General features: G+C 40.3%; 1 protein-coding gene across 4 annotated transcripts in view; it reads left to right on the top strand.

Moving 5' to 3' along the window:
• Positions 1-20,168, top strand: part of ECPAS (Ecm29 proteasome adaptor and scaffold) — a 127,781-nt gene that overhangs the window by 13,500 nt on the left and 94,113 nt on the right. The window lies entirely within an intron of this gene.

Raw genomic sequence — 20,168 nt, 5'->3', positions numbered from 1 at the left:
TTTTTTTTGAGACAGGGTCTCGCTGTGTCACCCAGGCTGGACTACAGTGGCACAATCATGGCTAACTGCCACCTTGATCTCTTGGGCTCAGGCGATCCTCCCACCTCAGCCTCTCTAATAGCTGGGACTATGTTTTGTTGTATTTTTATTTTTTGACACAGGGTCTTCCTTTGTTGCCCAGGCTAGAGTGCAGTGGCATGATCATGGCTCACTGCAGCCTTGACCTCCTGGGCTCAAGTGGATCCTCCCACCTCAGCCTCCCAAGTAGCTGGGATCATAGTTGTGTGCCACCATGCCTGGCTAATTTTTTTTTTTTTTTTGCTAGAGACAGAGTCTCTGTGTGTTACCTAGGCTGATCTGGAACTCCTGAGCTCAAGCTATACTCCTACCTGGGCCTCCCAAAGTGTTGTGATTTTAGGTGTGAGCCACCGTGCCCAGCCAGTTGTTCTATTTGTGAAAAGAGGTATGAAGGAGGCATCATCATGGTAATTGGATGTTCCTAATTCTGCCATTTTGTCATGCATTGTGATTTTGAGAAGAGCCATTTAATTCTACTTCATTCTAAGGCAGAATAAGAGTATAGTGTCATTTTCACTCTTGGGTGATATCAGATGGTCTTTTGATTGAAACTCTGTAAATTCAGATTGTAATTCTCTGATATCATGGACTCAATATCCAGTGAGTTCCTGGGATTTTGTAGCTTCAATCCAAAAGTGCTTTTTGTTGCTATCTTCTAATTTAACTGTTGGACCCCTTCTCCCCACCCCTCCTATGCATTCTACTATATTTTGGTATATATATTGCTGCTGATGATATAAAATATCTTATTCATTTAGGTGAAATTTTGAGGGATGGGATAATTTTAAAACCGGAATTCAACTTTAAAATGAATTTTGTCCTGTTTTTGCTATTTTCACATATGTTTATTCCTTGGGCGTTTAGAGAAATGAGAAATTGGGAGATGGGAAGAATTGTTTAGAAGAGCAGTGAGGACATTGTTTATTCCCTCCTAGATTCTTTAACTCCTAGAGCTTTTGGGCTTGTGATTGATGTGTTAATGTCATTATAATATACTGAAGGCAAAAGTGAAACTACGACTGCTAGGATTTAAATAGTGATTTAAATAAAGAACATTCTAGGGTTTACACACCCAGATGAGCATTGTTCTTCTAAGTAATTAGCTGCTTTGGGTGGATCTTAATGATCGTACATTAGACTTTTATGCAGTCTGAACTCCTGCATAGTAGTATATATTATTTCCTCTAAGCTAGCTTTCACAAGCTGAAGTAATCTTTCCTGCTTGTCACCTCCTAAAACCGATTTCTAAATGAGTATCTCTGCCAGCTGCTGTCTCTGGGGGAAAGGGCCTTGTGGACCTCAGTGTTGGGAGTCTGGCACTTACTCATTAAATCTAGGGCTTCTGTCTTGTCACCTGGCCCAATCTTGCCAAGCTACTCCTATGATTTCCTCCCCTTCCTCTGTGTGTGTGTGTGTGGCAGGAGGAGAGGACATGATGGGGTTGTGGGGAAGGGGGTGCGGGGTGATAAGCAGTATGAGCAGGGAGGGGTAGCCTTGTTATGGGCTATGCTGGATTGGCAGGGTGTTTGAAGTAGCCTGGAATCATATGCAAAAGGCCAGGCACAGTGGCTCACGCCTGTAATCCCAGCACTTTGGGAGGCCGAGGCGGGCAGATCACGAGGTCAGGAGTTTGAGACCATCATGGGTAACACAGTGAAACCCCATCTCTACTAAAAATACAAAAAGTTAGCTGGGTGTCGTGGCACGTGCCTATAGTCCCCGCTACTCGGGAGGCTGAGGCAGGAGAGTCGCTTGAACCCGGGACGCAGAGGTTGTGGTGAGCAGAGATTGCGCCACTGCACTCCAGCCTGGGTGACAGAGCGAGACGTCATCTAAAAAAAAAAAAAAAGAAGGCCAGGGAAAGAAAGACTCTTTTCCTCTTCCCTGTTTAAAGAGCCTAGCCTGTAGTGGATCCAGATGCAGGGGTTTCCAGATTAGGGTATCTGCCTGGGCCCTGGGGGGACAGACTGGTGGACTAGGGAACAGAAAGATAATCTGTCTGATTGCCTTAATTCTGGGGGGCAGGGTTACTAGCAAAGGACTCCATCAGCAGGGACCTCGTGCGCAGGACTTTGTTGCCTGTGAAGGTACTCATTGCCATCTCTTGGGCCCTGGCTGGAGAGAGGCAGCTTCTGCAGGAACCATGATGGATTGCCTCTTTCTGGTAATGGATCTTCTCCCCACTCCCAAATTATATTTATGTTTACTGCTAGACTGCCTGACATTCTCCTTTTAAGTACATTTGCATCTGTTGAGTTCTGTAAAAAAGGCTGGGGATGGGAGTAACTCTTTAAAAACGGGAGTAGAGATCACATTTCTAGACATTCTTTTTTTTGAGATGGAGTCTTTTTTTTTTTTGAGACGGAGTCTCGCTCTGTCCCTCAGGTTGGAGTGCAGTGGCACGATCTCGGCTCACTGCAAGCTCCACCTCCCGGGTTCATGCCATTCTCCTGCCTCAGCCTCCTGAGTAGCTAGGACTACAGGCGCCCGCCATCATGCCTGGCTAATTTTTGTATTTTTAGTAGAGACGGGGTTTCACTGAGTTAACCAGGATGGTCTCGATCTCCTGACCTCGTGATCTACCCACCTCGGCCTCCCAAAGTGCTGGAATTACAGGCGTGAGCCACCGCGCCTGGTGGGACGGAGTCTTGTACTGTCGCCTGGGCTAGAGTACAGAGGCTCGATCTCGGCTCACTGCTCCACCTCCTGGGTTCAAATGATTCTCCTGCCTCAGCCTCCCAAGTAGCTGGGATTACAGGTGCCCGCCACCACGCCCAGCTAATTTTTTGTATTTTTTGTATAGACAGGGTTTCACCGTGTTGGCCAGGCTGGTCTCAAACTCCTGACCTCGTGATTCACCTGCCTTGGCCTCCAAAGTGCTGGGATTACAGGTGTGAGCCACTGCACCCGGATGCTTTGTTTTTTTTGGAGACAGAGTCTCGCTGTGTTGCCCAGGCTGGAGTGCAGTGGCACAATTTTGGCTTACTGTAACCTCTGCCTCCTGGGTTCAAGTGATTCTCCTGCCTCAGCCTCCCAAATAGCTGGGATTATGGGGCCTGCACTCATGCTCAGCTAATTAATTCTTAAAGAAGCATCCTGCTGGCCTCATTTGGGTTTTGCCAAGTATTAGAGTGCCTTTTGGGGAATTGAGATGATATTTCAAATAGATGAAGCAGACTTTAACTTCCAGTTAGTATCTGGTTAGATTTATAATTCACAGGATTGATCTACCAGAAAATATTAGTATTACACACAAAATCTAGATGCCAGCTAGGGCTTCCTTACTTTTCCATAGTTTTAGCCTCAAACTCCTAATGGTACTGTCGGAGTCCATTCTCTTCCCTACCTTCCAGCGTGATATTTCCAATTTTTGTGAATTCCCTATACTTTAGTTTCTTATTCTTTTCTTAGTTTCTGGGCTCCCATTTCTGAAAATGTTTCAGCTTGGACATGAAACACACACACACACACACACACACACACACACTCACACACTCACACACACACACACACACTCTCTCTCTCTTTCACACTCACTCACTCACTCTCTTTTCCCAGAATTGGTATGTCCTAGGAAAAGGCCTTGTCTTAAGAGTGCTTGATTTTCTGCCCTTTTACTGGTTCACCTCTTCCTATTCATCTTTTCCTGTTCTCTTCCTTTCCTTCTCTCTGCAGTAACTGCTGCACCTCTGCTGGTTTGGAGTCACGTCGTATATAGTTGTCTAGTAAGATTTAGTATCTTCTCCACCTACTTTCTTGCTTAAACCATGTTGTAATTTGGCATGCTAGAAGGAGCACTGGACTGTCTAGGGTTTGAATCAGCCCTGTCACTTAGTAGCTTTGTAATCTTGGTCAACAGAATGTTTTCAAGGCTCTGTTTCCTCAACTGTAAATTGGAGCTAATACTACTTGCCTTACTAGAAGTTCTTTACAGGCAGGTACTGTGTTCCAGTGTATGCTTGGAGGGTAAAGGCCTCTCTGGGTTCAGCTTATTTGTTTTTTGTTTGTTTGTTTGTTTCTTTTGTTTTTTGAGACTGAGTCTCGTTCTGATGCCCAGGCTGGAGTACAGTGGTGCGATCTCGGCTCACTGCAACCTCTGCCTCCTGGGTTCAAGCAATTCTCCTGTCTCATCCTTCCTAGTAGCTGGGACTACAGTCACATGCCACCATGCCTGGGTAATTTTATATTTTTAGTAGAGATGGGGTTTCATCATATTGGTCAGGCTGGTCTTGAACTCCTGACCTCAGGTCCTTGGCCTCCCAAAGTGCTGGGATTACAGGTGTGAGCCACCAAGCCTGGCCTGGGTTCAGCTTCTGAATCTGTGTATCATTCGCATGGTGACCTTTGGCAGGTCAGTTAGGTGATGAGTCTATAAATGCATCTATAAGTGCACCTCACAACATTTTTCTGAGGCTCAGAAGGCCTTGTGAAACTGCTTTGTGACTATGATGTGTTTTTATATACTTGTATCTGTGAATCAGAAGAAAGTAAATACCATTAAAGAGAATATTTCTTTGTGAAATAGTCTATTATAGTGTAGTATATTTCCATAGTAACTTGATAGATCTTTTAAAAAATATCGTGTAGTGTTAGCAGTGGTCTTAGGTATTTTCAGCTTTCTCTTCACTTTCGGTTTCTACTTAAGACCTCTAACCTGATTTGTATTTTAAAATTTACTTTCATATTCAGAAAAAATTCTTTGTAGAAAATTTAAGCAACCTTAAAAAACCTGAAACCTGTCACTCAGAAATAACTACTCATTCTAATTCACACAAGTAATTCGTGCTCATAAAGTAAGTTGGTAATGACACATAATTAAACAAACCAGAAAGAGTCCTCTGAAATTCAACCAAACAGGGATAACATTACCTTAAATAGAATCCTTTCTCTATTCCTTTTGATAGTATGCTTTTTTTGCATAATTTTAAAGGAATATTTTGATGTTCAGGTTGTCCTGAAAGGAAACTGATTTCCTCTTCTGTTCTTTTTTCTCTTTTCTTTTTTCTCTTCTCTTTCTTTTTTAACATGCTTTTTCCATTAATAATGATGTGAGGGAAAAATAAGTAATTGTAGGTTTATTGCCTTTTCTAGTCCTGTAAGAAAATAGCTTTTCCTCCCTAATTTACAAGTTAAAGTTGTATTTTTGAGAGAGATCTGAAGAATGTGCGATTTGTGTGGACAGTTTTATTTCTCAGGAATGATTTAATGTTTTCAGAAATGTCAGTAGCTAAAGGTGGGCAACACTGAAGTCCTTAAACCTTTACTGGTCATTTTCTTTTTATGCAGGTGGGAGGAGGGAGAATTCCTTCTTCGTCTTTAGATAGAGAAACTAAAGATAGGCGAATAATATAAATTTGAATTATTTAAAGGAAAATAAATGAGCTGGGTGTGGTGGCTTACGCCGGTAATCCCAGCACTTTGGGAGGCTGAAGTGGGAGGATTGCTTGGGCCAAACAGGATGACCTCATCTCTACAAAAAATAAAACAACTAGCTGGGTGCAGTGGCATATGTCTGTGATTCTAGCTACTTCCGAGGCTGAGGTGGGAGAATGGCTTGAGACTGCAGTGAGCTGTAACTGCACCACTGCACCCCAGCTTGGGCAACAGCAGAACTGTGTCTCCAAAATAAAAACATACATATATATATATTATTTATATCTTTAGTAGATTTTTTTTCCTCCTACGTGAATGTCATAGTTAACATGAGCTAAACTGGATTTTTGTTTTGTTTTGGAATTTTAAGATTCTCAGGGTTTTGATACTTTTCCTTTGAAATCAAATGTTCTTTTTGTTCTTTTTTTTTTTTATTTTTTGAGATGGAGTCTCGCTCTGTCACCCAGGCTGGAGTGCAATGGCGCGATCGTGGCTCACTGCAACCTCTACCTCCCGGGTTCAAGCGATTCTCCTGCTTCAGCCTCCTGAGTAGCTGGGATTACAGACGCACACCATCACGCCCAGCTAATTTTTGTATTTTTAGTAGAGATGGGTTTCACCATGTTGGCCTGGCTGGTCTCGAACTCCTGACCTCGTGATCACTTAACCTCAGCCTCCCAAAATGTTGGGATTACAGGTGTGAGCCACTGTGCCCTGACTTTTTGTTCTTTCATACACTTTAAGGTTCCTTTCAAGCTTTAAAGTTCTGTGATTAAAAAAATTTTTTTCTTGTCTTTAAAGCATGGATTTTTGAAAAATATTTGCTCTGTATACTTTTTTTTTTTTGGGGGTGGGGGGACACGGTCTTGCTCTGTTACCCGGGCTGGAGTGCAGAGGCATGATCTAGCTCACTGCAGCGTCAATCTCCTGAGCTGAAGCGATTTTCCCACCTCAGCCCCCTGTGTAGCTGGGACTACAGGCACGCACCACCTTGCCTGGCTCGTTTTTCAATTTTTCGTAGAGACGGGGGTCTTGCTGTGTTGCCTAGGCTGGTCTCAAACTCCTGGGCTCCAGTGATTCTTCTGCCTTAGCTTCCCAGAGTGCTGGGATTACAGGAGTGAGCCACTGCATATGCCGGCCTGTATGCTGTTTTTTCCTAATCAAAAAATGTATTTTCACTGAAAAATATTTGAAAAGTATTAAGAAGAAAAATTACTGATGTATTTTCTTTTGCTTTTTATATAATTGTAAAATAAAATTATCATGGAATATATATATTCTTTTAAAAATAATGAATTATTTCAACTATGAAGGAAAGTATGGAGAGTAATGTTGAGATGGAGTTTTTTTGCTCTTGTCGCCCAGGCTGCAGTGCAATGGCGCTATCTTGGCTCACTGCAACCTCCTTCTCCCGGGTTCAAGCAATTCTCCTGCCTCAACCTCCCAAGTAGCTCAGATTACAGGTGCCTGCCACCATGCCCGGCTAATTTTTTTATTTTAAGTAGAGACGGGGTTTCACCATGTTGGCCAGCCTGGTCTCAAACTCCTGACCTCGAGTGATTCACCCACCTCGGCCTCCCAAAGTGCTGGGATTACAGGCGTGAGCCACCGTGCCCGTCTTGGAGAGTAATCTTACTTAACATTTATGTATGTCTGACTCATCTTTGTAAAATTTTTACATTTTTTGCTGTTAGCTTCAGGTCTTTTATTTTAATTAATTAATTAATTAATTTATTCATTTTGAGACAGAGTTTTGCTCTAGTTGCCCAGGCTGGAGTGCAATGGGGTGATTTCGACTCACTGCAACCTTCACCTCCCAGGTTTAAGCTATTCTCCTGCCTCAGCCTCCTTGTATTTTTAGTAGAGACGGGGTTTCTCCATTTTGGTCAGGCTAGTCTCAAACTCCTGACCTCAGGTGATCCACTCGCTTTGGCCTCCCAAAGTGCTGGGATTACAAGTGTGAGCCACCACACCTGGCTTTATTTTATTTTTTTAAAGAAATAAACATTGCAGATGAAATTCAAACCCCCTGTGTTACTCCTTATCATATCATTTTTCTTTTCTTTCCTTTTTCCTCTCTTTCCTCCTCCCCTCCTTCCCTCTCCGTTCTCATTCAGAGATTGTCATTACTGTGATGTATATATCATACTCAATATATATTGCGTTTAAAAACTTCCCATAAATAGGACTAAACTGTACATACCCTTCTGCAACTTACTTTCTTTGATCTTAGGTTTTTCAGATATGGTCTTGTTGGCTCATGTGACATGTAATCCTTGTTTATTTATTTCCATTGTTGTGTGACTCTGCATAATTTATTCCTTCTCCTGTTGACTGATATTTAGATTGTTTTTATATTTTTACTTTTACTAATCCTGGGCTGTGAACACTTTCAAACATGTGTCCTTGTGCTTGACTCTTCCTGGAAGAGTTTTTTTTTTTTTTTCTTTTGAGACAGGATCTTGCGCAGTTGCCCAGGCTGGAGTGCAGGGACACGATCACAACTCATTGCGGGCTTAAGGGATTCTCCCACCTCAGCCTCCCGAGTACTGAGTAGCTGGGACTACAGGTGCATACCACCATATCCGGCTAATTTTTTGTTTTGTTTTGTTTTGTTTTTTGGTAGAGATGGAGTTTTGCCATGTTGCCCAGGCTGGTCTTGACCTCCTGAGCTCAAGTGATCTGACTACCTCAGCCTCCTAAAGTGCTGGGATTAAAGGTGTGAGCCACCACACTTGGCCCCTGGGAGCATTTTTTTCTAGGACAGTGTTATATAAAATGTCTGAGCATTAGGGAATTATTTCTTGCAAATAAGGAACTTGCATCAAAATGTAAATCAACTATCACTGTTAATTTATTTAACACTTCTTATTCTAGCAGCACTTTTACAATAAAAAGTGTTCCTTATCTCTTTGCTGACTGGTGATAAGCAGTTTGTAGATGGGCTTCTTGAATGGCAGAATTTCTAGGTGGTAGGGTATGTTCCTCTTCAACTTTGCTTGAGATGTCTTTACTGCAGAATTGCTCTTCAGAGATTGTATCAATATGTACCCCATCAGTAGTGGACCAGAGTCTTTGCTTTGTTTCCCATCTTTGCCAACATTTGGTACTGTTAGATTTGAGTCTTTTTTTTCTGATGTGTAGTCCGTTGTTTTCTTCTCTGATTCTTAATGGCATTTTTGTCAATCTCAAGTTTTCATGTATTCCCAGTTCTCTTTCTGTGTTCTCTGTTTTAATCTATTGATTTGTCTATTTGCTGATCGGTGCTTCTGCCACACTCAGTCTTAATTGTCATAGCTTTATAAGTCTTGAAATCTGATTGAGCCACTCCTACCTCACTTTTATGGAAAATTGACAGTTATTCTTGGCTCTTTGCTGTTACATACTCTGTTCCGTTCATATTCCAAAAGAATTTTATAATTTTTTTCAGCTTTCAGAAAGCACTCTGTTTTCTGTAGAGAATGTTTGACTGTTGGGGGCTTCCCATCTTTGCAATATTGAGTTTATTTGTGAGCATTAGTGCTGTTTACCAGATATTTCTAGTTCTCTCTTTTGGGCACAAAATAGAATTTAGTGCTGGGGACAGAGTGAGGGACATGTGATTCACCATAGAAGTTTCACCACAGAAGGGTTGAACTGAGCCGGAAGGATTGAGGATATGGCACTAACTAGCGGTGTTTGAGATGGTGTCAGCTCTATCAGCTGACTGCAGTGAGCAGAGCCCTCCTCCTCATCTATGATTGAGTCTAAGTGAGAAACTAATGTTGGTTGTTTTTAAGCCATGGAGATTTGAGGGTTATTATCACTAACCTATCCTGACATGGAAATCCATGAATGTAGTTGGGTGTGGTGGCTCATGCCTGTAATCTCAGCACTTTGGGAGGTCGAGGTGGGTGGATCACCTGAGGTCAGGAGTTTGAGACCAGGCTAACATGGTGAAACTGCATCTCTACAAAAAATACAAAATTAGCCAGGTGTGATGGCGCATGCCTGTAATCCCAGCTATATGGGAGGCTGAGGCAGGAGAATCGCTTGAACCTGGGAGGCGGAGGTTGCGGTGAGGCGAGATCGCACTACTGCCCTCCAGCCTGGGGGACAGAGTGAAACTCCTTTCTCAAAAAAAAAAAAATCCATGAATGTTGTGCTTCTCCATTAATTTAGATCTTATGAATTATAGTTAGGATTATAATTTTCTCTGTAAAGGACTATGATATGTTTCATTAGATTTATTTCCAGATAACTTGTAGTTTTTATTGCCATTGTTAATTATATGTTTTTAAAAACTACGTTGATACTTTGTTCTCATTTATCTCAGTTGACTTCTGTACTCTGATCTTGTATGCAGCATAACTTTCTTATTTTACGTACCCTATCCCATAAATATCATGTAATCTGTGAATAATGACAGTTTTTAGTGTCTCCTACTTCCATATTGCATTTTCTAGCAGTTCCAGTTCAATTTGCTTAGAAGTGATAATAGTGTACATCTTGTTTCTGATTTTGTATGAGATATATTTGCCGTAGATTTTACATAGATGCTTTTTGTCAGATTATGAAAGTTTCTTTCAGTGATGGTTATTTCCAGCTCCACATTTATAAACTACTCTTTGGGACAGATTCTGCTAATCATATTTTTCAGATTCCCTTACCATCTAGCTTCTTGTTTTAAGATACCTTTTCCTATCTTGAGGTAATGAGAATATTCTTTATTTCTCTAGAAACTTTATTGTTTTACCTTTGACATTTAGATTTATGATCCATCTGGAATTGATTTTCTTTTATGTATGATGATATGGTCTGGCTCTGTGTCCCCATCCAAATCTCGTCTTGTAGCTCCCATAATTCCCACATGCAAGGGGAGGGATGCAGTGGGAGATGATTGAATCATGGGGGTGAGTCTTTCCCGTGCTGTTCTCATGATAGTGAGATCTGGTGGGTCTTAGGACGGTCTTAGGAGATCTGATGGTTTTAAAAACGAGTGTTTGCCTGTACAAGCTGTCTCTTTGCCTGCTGCCATCCATGTTAAAATGTGACTTGCTCCTTCCTGCCTTCTGCCATGATTGAAAGGCTTCCCTATCCACATGGAACTGTAGTTCTCCATTAAACCTCTTTCCTTTGTAAATTCCCTAGTCTTGGATATGTCTTTATCAGCATCATGAAAAACGGACTAATAGATATGGTGTGAGGTAGGGATTAAATATTGTTCTCCCATATTGGAATATGATGATCTAACACCATTTATTGAAAAGACCATCATTTACTTACTCTATTGCAGTGACACCTCTGTTGTAAACCAGGTGACTATATACATATTTGTCTTTTGTGCATTTTCTATTTTGTTCAAGTGGTCTACTTATTTTTTGTTAGCATAGTACACTTTTAATCATTGTAGTTTTCATTTTATGTGTTTATTTTTTTGAGACAAGGTCTTGCTCTGTTGCCCAGGCTGGAGTGCAGTGGCATGATCTTGGCTCACTGCAACCTCTACCTCCCGGGCTCAAGCAGTTCTCCCACCTAAGCCTCTCAAGTAGCAGGGACTACAGGTGCATGCCACCACGCCCAGCTAAATTTTTTTTTTTTTTTGGTAGAGATGGGGTTTCACCATGTTGCCCAGGCTGGTCTCAAACTCCTGAGCTCAAGTGATCAGCCTGCCTTGCCCTCCCAAAGTGCTAGGATTACAGGGCTGAGCCACTGTGCCCAGCCTACTGTAGTTAGCCTTGAAATCTGACCAAAGTCTTCTAGCTGTTTTTCCTCTTCAAGATAGTTTGGCAAATCTTGGTCCTTTGCATTTCTTTAAATTATAGAAAGAATCAACTTTTTTTTTTCTTCTAGTGGTATCCACACATTTAAAAATTATTCATCCACTCATTCATTGATTGATTGAGATAGTATCTTCCTATGTTGCCTAGGCTGGCCTGGAACTACTATAGGCTCGAGCCACTGTGCCTGGCTCTAGGATCAGCTTTTTAGTGTTACCCAAGATATCTGATGGATTGTGCTTGGATTATATTGTCTATAGGTCAATTTGGGGAGAATTGACATCTTGTTAATATTTTCTAATCTGTGAATATGGTGTATCTTTTAAGTTTTCCTTAATTTCTCTTAGCGGTGTATTTTAGTTTTCTGTGTAGAGGTCTTACACATTTTTCCCTAGATTAATTCCCAGCTATTTGATGTGTTTTGATGTCATTGTAATAGGTGTTTTCAAATTTTGTTTTCTAATGGTTTATTACTATTATATAGGAAACCAATTGATTTGTGTATTTTGTTATCCTATTAATTTTTCCATAGATTGTTTTGGATTTTTTGTGTACCAATCATTATCTTTAAGTAATGAAAATATTATTTCTTCCTTTCTAATCTTAATGCATTTTATTTTTCTTTGTCTTATTGCTCTGAATAAAATTTGCAGTACAAATTTGAATAGAATTGGTAATAGTGAACATCTTTACCTTGTTCCTGAACTCAGAGGAAAAGTGTTTGGTATTTTACCTTTAGATATAATGTTTGCTGTAAGTTTTTATAAAAATCTCTTATCAGATTAAGGAAGTTCTCTTTTCTTCCTTGTCTATTCAACGTGAATAGTTTATTCCCATCTATTTAGCATGAAGAGATGTTGAATTTGATCAAATGCCTTTTCTGTGTATATTGAGATGATCATATGATTGTTATTCTCTATTGTGTTAATGTGGCAGATTACACTGATTTTAAATATTAAACCAACTTTTCATCTTTGGAATAAATCCAATTTTTGTATGATGTATTATCCTTTTTATATATCACTGGATTTGACTTACGTATTTTTTACTTTTTTTATGTATTATGATTTAAATATTATTTTATTATCTCATTTGCCTCTATATTCATGAGAAATATCTTTTATTTGCTTTTTCTTTCTGGGGATACCCTTGTTTGGTATCAAGGTTATTCTGGCCTCTTAACATCAAGGATGTGTTCCCCTGCCATCCCCTTACCCCACCTTTTTCTCTTCTCTGTAAGAAGTTATGAAGGAGAATTTACCAGTGAATTAATAAGGTCCTGGCATTTTTTCGTGTGGGGAGGTTTTTAAATAATACAGTCCATATTTGTGGTAATTTAAAATGAACCAGTTTTTTAAAGCAGAATTTATAATTGCAAGTTGTATCATTGTGGTCTGTCTTTAGAAGTAATTAAAAAAGCCACTTAAAATCGTGTAATTATGATTTTGTACTAAGTTATGCCTCCATATGATGAGCTCTTGTGTCTCTGAGGTATTGTCACATGGGATTTTTAGCTTTCTGGCCTGGCTCAGTTTTCCTTTGGTGGTAGTAAATGGGGTTATTAACATACCTAGTGTAGGATTCCTACTCTAGGTGGGATTCTACTAATAATTCATGTTTTGCTCCCAGCTGGTGGAATGTGTGTTCTCAAATATTTCGTAGACTCCTGATTTATTAAAATACTTATTTTTGTAGTAGTAGTCAGCTTTATTTAAAAAGGAGGTAAAATTAGCCAGATATGATGGCTCATACTTGTAATTCCAGCACTTTGGGAGTTTGAGGCAGGAGAATCGCTTGAGACCAGGAGTTCACAAGCAGCCTGGGCAACATAGACCTCATTAATACAAAAACAAAAAAGAGAAAGGTAATAATTTCTTCTTGCCACTGAGCTTAAGGGAAAAAAAAAGAAAAAGGTAAAATTAAAGGAATAATGTATTCCAAGAGATAATAATTATATATAATATTTATGTAACATGTGGAAAATATTTTATATATAATTACTCTGCCAAACTAACCAGTTAAGGGCATAGCCCTCCACTAGACTGAATCGACTTCATATACCACTTACAAGTTCCTGTGATCCCAGAGCCACCCTCACTTTTGACCTGTTGGATACAGATTTGGGGGTCTCCATGGACCCCCCTCATGTTTAATCATTAGCTAGAACGAGTCAGAACTCAGGAAAGCCCTGCATTTATGGTTATAGTTTTATAGAAAAGGATACAAGTTAAAACCAGCCAAAGGGAGAGACATGTAGGGCAAGGCCTGAAAGGGTTCCAGATGCAAAGCTTCTGTTGTGTCAGGGTACTTTCCCAGTATAGCAATGTGTGATAATACACACAATGCACTGCCGATCACAGAAGCTCACCAGCTCATCTGAACTTTGGTGTCCAGGGTTTTATTGACCAGGTGTGATTGATTGATTGAATCATTGCCCATGTGACTCAATTTCTAACACTCCCACACCCTCCTCTCCCTCTCCAACCCTTCCCCTTGCCCAACTCCCCTAATCACCTGGCTGAAACCTGCAAGATGATTAGTCTTTCTAGTCTGATCAACCCCCATCCTGAGTTATGTCTTAGCATAAACAATCTAGGGGCCCACTCTAAGTCACTTCCGCAGTGTAAGTTATCAGATGTGATTAGAGGGTCCCACCATGAATAACAAAGGCACTTCAGTTACTGGGGAAATCCCAAGGTTTAGCGCTTACCTCTCAGGAACATGGACAGAGGTCACCTAAATTCTTTATTACACAAGAATATAAAAGTTACACTAATACAATATGATAGCCATGTATAACATTATATAATGTTTCACAACATTCTTGTGAAACAATCTTACGCTGTTCCTAATAGACAAGTTCGTTAATAACCTTAGAGAGGTTTAGTTTACTAACTAAAACCAGTAATGTGTCTGACATGAAAATATAGATCCGTTGGCTCCTTTATATCATAGACTCTCGGAGAGAATCACTGGGCTTTCACAAGTCTATATTAATAATGTGTAGTTTATAAATAATAGCCCATCTAGAATTGTCCCCATAATATATGCAAAGGAGGAATTTTATACTTTTTAAATGTGTGTTTCTCATATGTGTGTATGTATATGCACACAAAATCTTGATACTTCTTTTAGCAGAAATTCACCTTAGTTGGTTGATATGAAATAAAGGATATTTTCCTAAATCACATTTATAACTGAAGATTTGGAAAACCTTGTCTGTATATGTTTGTATTTTTTCAGTGATTAGGCACTGATATAAATGCTATAGGGGTAGGGGGAAGAAAGGATAGGAGATTTATTTTTGATTTGTTTGTGTGGATTAATGCTGCTGTAAATTTATATTCACTAACCTTAACTGGGTCCTTTACACTTTCTTCACATTTTTTTTTACCAATCAATTTTCTTCTCTTCTTCACTCTGGGGCAAGCCTTTTCCTACCATTGTCACACTGCCGACTTGCCCTCTGCTCTCCAAATCTCAGAAGAAGACTTTGCCTTCTATTTTACAGAAATAATAGATACCATCAGAAGGGAATTCTTTCAGGCCCTTCCATAAAATTTATAACATTGATTTTATCAACACCAGTCTTCCTGTTTCCCTCCTGTTATAATGGCAGAGATGGCCTTCCCGTCCTATCTAAGGTATTTCCTCAGACCTTGTGCTGAATCCTAATCTCTCCCATATTCACAGGGTCACAGTCTAATAGTTTTTTCCCTTTTCAGTTTCTTTTTCTCTAGTGGCTTTTTCCTGTTGCTATTTAAATGTGCTCAGAGCTCTTATTTGATTGAAATAATGAAAAATAACTGTTCCCCTCCCTTTTTTCATAACTAAAAGTTTCTAAAGAGTTGTCATTTACTGTATTCCTCATGTCCTTTTTAATCTTCCACTGATTCTTCTACCCTGTACAGTCTGCTTTTGTCTCTACCACTTCATTGAAACTGCCTGAGCCAAGGTCAGGTGTGAACTCTATTGCTAAATGAACTGGATTCTTTTCAATTCTTATCTTGCATAATCTTTTTGCATCATTTGAAATGGTTGACTGCTATCTCCTAGGAAAATCTTAATTATTCTGACCCCACGTTTTCTTTTTATTTTTGTCTGTTGCCTACCATTCCCTTTTTCAGACTTTTCTTCTCCTGCATTTAAATGCCGTTGTTTGCAAACAGTCTGTCCCAGGCCTTCTGTTATTTTCTTTCTACATGCAGTTACCATATATCTGTGAGGTAAGCCTGGACAACATCCATGCCTTTTCCCTCTTCACTCTTTTTACCCATGACCACCAAGCTCTGGCTTATGGTAGAGTTTCAATAGATACTTGAATGAGTGACCTAGATAGGAGAATGAGTGCTTGACTGTGAAACTGGGAGGGTGCTGGGCCTTGAAGGAGGAGAGAATTTTGATGAGCAGGAAGGAGGAGGAGAAAGGTTGAATTGCAGCTGGTCACGTATGGAGTTAGCTTCTTATTCATAGTAGTGAGTTCCCTCTAGTGTTGTTTTCTGACCTTTGAATTTGTATGTTTTTCCATTTTTGTAATAAATACTGCCTGAATGAGACACATTCTAGTGAACCTTTGGATATTCTTTCAAATGAAACTTCCTGTATAAGGTATAGTATGTATAGTATGTGTACCTGATAGAAAATAGGGTCATTCTTGGAGACAATTGTATGGTATAGGCAAGGATTTTTAGACTAAAGGTCAGAAGACTCCATTCTTATTCTACTCTGCTGCTAATTACATCTGTGACCTTGGGCAAGTCCTTAAAACTCACTGTGCTTTTTTATGTTATATAATCTTTCAGTCTTCTTCAGTTCTGTTTTCAGTCCACTACAAATCTTTCTTTATGCAGGCTTCAAAATAAATTTTCTTCTTGACTTGGGGGGTAGTCACAAGATTGTTTATAATAATTCATTAAATGTGCATTTATGTTTTGAATGATTTTCTGTATGTATTATTAAACAGTTAAGAAGATTTTAAAAACCCACAAAAGACTTGTTTCCTACATCCCTCCATATACCAAAAGAAAATTCCAGATGGATCAAAGACTTGAATGCAGAAAGCAAAATCATAAGTGTACTTGAAAGAAAACATAGATCAATATACCTGTCAGGAGACTCCCAGTTCGCCCCTAGCTTCAGTGATTGTCTAGTAGGACTCACAGGATTCAGCATATATTTGTACTCCCAGCTAAGATTTAGTATAGCAAGGTCACCAAAGGGAAAAGTCATGTGAGTGAAGTCTGGAGGAAACCAAGTGCAAGCTTCCAAGAATCTTCTGGTGGAGTCACACAGCACATGCTCGATTCCTCCAGAAGTGAGTTGTGACAGCACCTGTGAAGTGGTATCCACCAGGGATGGTCATCAGAGACTCAGTGCCTCAGGTTTTTATTTGGGGCTGGTCATGTTGGTACCTTCTTCCTAAAATGTACCAAAATTCCTCCCTGAAGGGAAGCTGGTGTTCAGCATAAACATTATTTGCACAGACAGGCACAGTGAACCACTCTTAGCGGTTCTGGGAATGGTGGGAACCCTGCTGAAATCCAGGTTTCCAGATGTCAGCCACGGGCCAGCCTCAGCTAGAAAGCACGTCCTTCTTTCTTTTTTTTTGAGACAGAGTCTCGCTTTGTCGCCCAAACTGGAGTGCAGTGGTGTGATGTCCGCTCACTGCAAGCTCCGCTGCCTGGGTTCATGCCGTTCTCCTGCCTCAGCCTCCTGAGTAGCTGGGACTACAGGCACCCACCACCAAGCCCAGCTAATTTTTTGAAATTTTAGTAGAGACGGGGTTTCACTGTGTTCGCCAGGATAGTCTCCATCTCCTGACCTCATGATCCGCCCTCATCAGCCTCCCAAAATGCTGGGATTACAGGCGTGAACCACCGTGCCCGGTTGAAAGCAAGTGTTTCTACAGGTAGCAGTCCTAGGTCTGTGTAAACTCTTCTCTGCACACTATAATATTTAAAAATATTTTGCAGTGAAAATGACTTTTCTAAGCATGCCTAGAAACTCAGAAGTCATATAGGGAAGGAATGGTAAGTTTATACTCAAAAGACTCAGGCCGGGTGCAGTGGCTCATATACTTGTAATCCCAGCACTTTGGGATGCCAAAGTATGAGGATCGCTTGAGGCCAGGAATTCAAGACCAGCCTCTGCGTTGAGGCCAGGAATTCAAGACCAGCCTCTGCGTTGAGGCCAGGAATTCAAAACTAGGAATTCAAGACCAGAGAGCTCTGTCTCTACAAAAAATAAAAAATCAGCTGGGTGTGGTGGCGTATGCCTGTAGTCCAAGCTACTTGGGAGGCTGAAGTAGGAGAATAGCCCAGGTGGTTGAGGCTGCAGTGAGCTGTGATAGCGCCACTGCACTGTAGCCTGGGTGACAACAAGACCCTGTCTTATTTAAAAAAAAAAAAGGAAAAGAAAAATGTAGCAGTTGGTTATATCTGTAGATGTTGACCTTTCTTCCTTTCTGTGAAACTTGAACGAGCTTATCTTTTATTTAAGCATAGATGGGTCTGTAAAGATGACCTAACAGTGTTAGATTGATTCACCTCAAAGAAGGTAGAAGGCTTTACTTAAACTTTTCCTCTGGTGTACCCAGCCTGTTTTAGCAGGACCCTCTCACGTGGTGGTGGGTGCTCTTTCTTCCTGTTCCCATGTTCTCATAATTTTATTGTGTTTAGGATGTTACATTTGCCTGTCTCGTGAGGGAGAGAAGATGTTAGGTGCTATGCTGGGCATACATAGAAGCATCCAAATGACTGCATGAAAAGGAACAGGGACCGGATATTCCACACCCTCCTGCCATCGCACCCCCCCCCCCCCCCCCCCCCCCACCGTTTTCTTTAACTTTGACAGAGATTCTCTAGGTCAGTTTATTATGAAGAGTTTAATTTTCTGCCTTTGTCCACAGAACAATTCTTTTACAGTTTCTGTAGCTCAAATTTGTAGTTTCTACGGCCTAGGAGCTGTAAGGCACTAAGGAGCTGCTCCCTTACCTGTAACTTCTGCAAACACTGGGAGTTGAACTCAGCATTCCTGAGAACTTCTTTTACAGCAGCATTCAGCATTTATCAAATAGAATCACTGGCAGTCTCAGATTGAGCCTTTCTTTCCTCCCTCCCTTCTTTCTTTTTATTATTAATTTTTTAAACTAAACTTGAGACTTTATTTGGATTTTACCAGTTTTTCCATTAATGTCCTTTTTCCCCACCAGGATCCTGTGCAAGGGACCATTTAGTTGTGATGTTTTTCAGCTTTCTCTGGTCTGAGACAGTTTTTTAGTCTTTTCTTATTTTTCATGATCTTGAAAGTCCTGAGCAGTACTGGCCAGGTGTCTTATAGAATGTCCCCCAGTTTGGGTTTTTCTGTTGTTTTACTCATGATTAGATTTGGATTACGGGTTTTTGTTATGAATACCAGAGGGGTAAAATGCCTTTCTTGTCACATCATTTCAGGGACACGTGATATCTGCATGACATCATGAAGTTTACCTTCTTACTGGACTAAGATAGTATTTGGCAGTTTTCTTTACTGTGAAGTTAACATTTCTCCCTTTTTGTATTCTAAGGAAGCAGTCACTAAACCTAGTCTACCCTCAAGGGGGAGGGTGGGCAGGAATTAAGCTCCACCTCCTGTAGGGGGAAATAGCCACATATATTATTTTGAATTCTTCCTATAAGGAAAATTTGCCTCTTCCCCCCTAATTTCTTTCATCATTCAATAATTATTTCCATCAGTATGGACTCATGTAGATTTACATTTTGGCTTATAATCCAATGCTGTTATTTATTTTGTTCCTTCTATTGTCATGGCTTGGGCCATTAGTTTTTTCAGATTGGTCCCTGTATCCCTTTGACTTGTTCCATGTTCCATTTCTTTATTTTTGAGACAGGGTCTTACTGTGTCACCCAGGCTGGAGTGCAGTGGCACCATCATGGCTCACTGCAGCCTCAACCTCCCAGGCCCAAGCAATTCTCCTACCTCAGCCTCTGGAGTAACCGGGACTATAGGCACTCGCCACCAAGCCTGGCTAATTTTTTCTTTTTTTTTGTAGAGGTGGGGGTGTCTCTGTGTTGATCAGGCTGGTCTTGAACTCCTGGCCTCAAGCAATCCTCCTTCCTTGGCCTCTGAAAGTGTTGGGATTATAGGCGTGAGCCACTGTGCCCGACCCCATGTTCCATTTCCTTTTAGGCACTACAAGATGCTTCAGGCTCATCTTGTTTTTGACCTGCCCCAATCCCTAGACTCAGACCTTTTTCCAAGGAGCTTGGTTCCTTTTACTGGGGAGTGGTATTGAAAAACAAGATCAATTCTGGGTGTTAGGTATGCTTGTTGCTACTAGGATGTCATTGCTTCTGCCTCTCTCAGGACTGATCGATCGATCTGTTGATCTGTCTGTCTATCCACGTATCTATCTACATCTCTGTCATTGATCCATCTATTGAGCAATCTATATCTAATCTATCTTCCTTTAGAAAATTATTGTGGAAAATTTCTGGCAAACACAATAGTAATTCTCAGTATCTGTTATGAAGCTTGAATAATTATCAGTTAGTGGCAATCTTGGTTTTACTTATATAACCCCTCCCCAGTGTCTCCTCATTATTTAAAGAAAATTCTACTAGCTGTTATTTCACCTGCAAATGTTTCCATCTTTATGTGTAAAAAAATGACTCCTTTAAATATATATTTTAAATTGAAGTATAGTAGATACAGTAGAAGGTATGAAAGTGTAGAGTTTGATGAATTTTTATAAATGTATTTATCTCTGTAATCATACAGATTGAAATATAGAACATTTTTAGCTCTTTATAAAACTCCGTAATTCCCATTGACAATTTTTGTAGGGACCTTTAAAAAACAAACCAAACCACAATACCATTATAGTACCTAAAACAGTTTTAACAGTAATTCCTTAAAATCAAATATCTAGTTGTTTGCCTAGGCTCCCCTTTCATCCCC

Source organism: Hylobates moloch, unplaced genomic scaffold (assembly GCF_009828535.3).
Source record: "Hylobates moloch isolate HMO894 unplaced genomic scaffold, HMol_V3 SCAFFOLD_10, whole genome shotgun sequence".
Taxonomy (NCBI): Eukaryota; Metazoa; Chordata; class Mammalia; order Primates; family Hylobatidae; genus Hylobates; species Hylobates moloch.
Note: the sequence above shows the minus strand (reverse complement) of the source record. Positions and strands in the feature narration are given on the sequence as shown.